We start from the raw sequence: 706 nt of genomic DNA on the forward strand, positions 1-706 counted from the left end.
CTTCTGCTTTTATGGGCCAACGACCTGGAATAAACTGCCACTACAGCTCAGACAGTCACCCTCTATAGACATTTTTAAGACACAGCTTAAAACTCATCTCTTCACTCTTGCTTTTAGTTGAGTTTTAAATCTGTTCTTATTTTTGTACTGATCTGCCACTGTTTTATGCTCCTCGCTATTGTCCTATTGTTTTAACTGCCTGCCCGTTTTATTTTTGTTCTTGTTTATGTTTTTGTTATTTTTATTCTGCTCTGTAAAGCACTTTGGGATGCATTTATGTATGAAAGGTGCTATATAAATAACGTTTATTATTATTATTATTATTATAGTGTTTGTTACCAATTTGATCCAATCAGAGGAGAGACCTCACCCAGGATACAGATGAAACACTGTACATAATTGAAGCTAATAAAGGGGTACTCTCTCCTGATTGGCCAGAATTTGTCAACCCACCTGAAGATTTTGCTGTTTATTAAAGAGCAGTTGACAGAACAAAAAACAAAAATATCACTCACTATACCACCTTTAATTCTTCCAATGTTTTATTGTTTTTATTATTGTATTGTTTCTAAATGAAGGTGCTTAACGTGGTTTTTGTTTCGTTGTCTTTGCAGCTTCTACGTTACGTTTGCTACGGGCGTAAAAAGTGTGACCGTCATCTGCTGGCTGTACGAGTTCAATAATAATGAGGCAACTGATGCTAGCG

Source organism: Electrona antarctica, assembly GCF_951216825.1.
Source record: "Electrona antarctica genome assembly, chromosome: 11".
Taxonomy (NCBI): domain Eukaryota; kingdom Metazoa; phylum Chordata; class Actinopteri; order Myctophiformes; family Myctophidae; genus Electrona; species Electrona antarctica.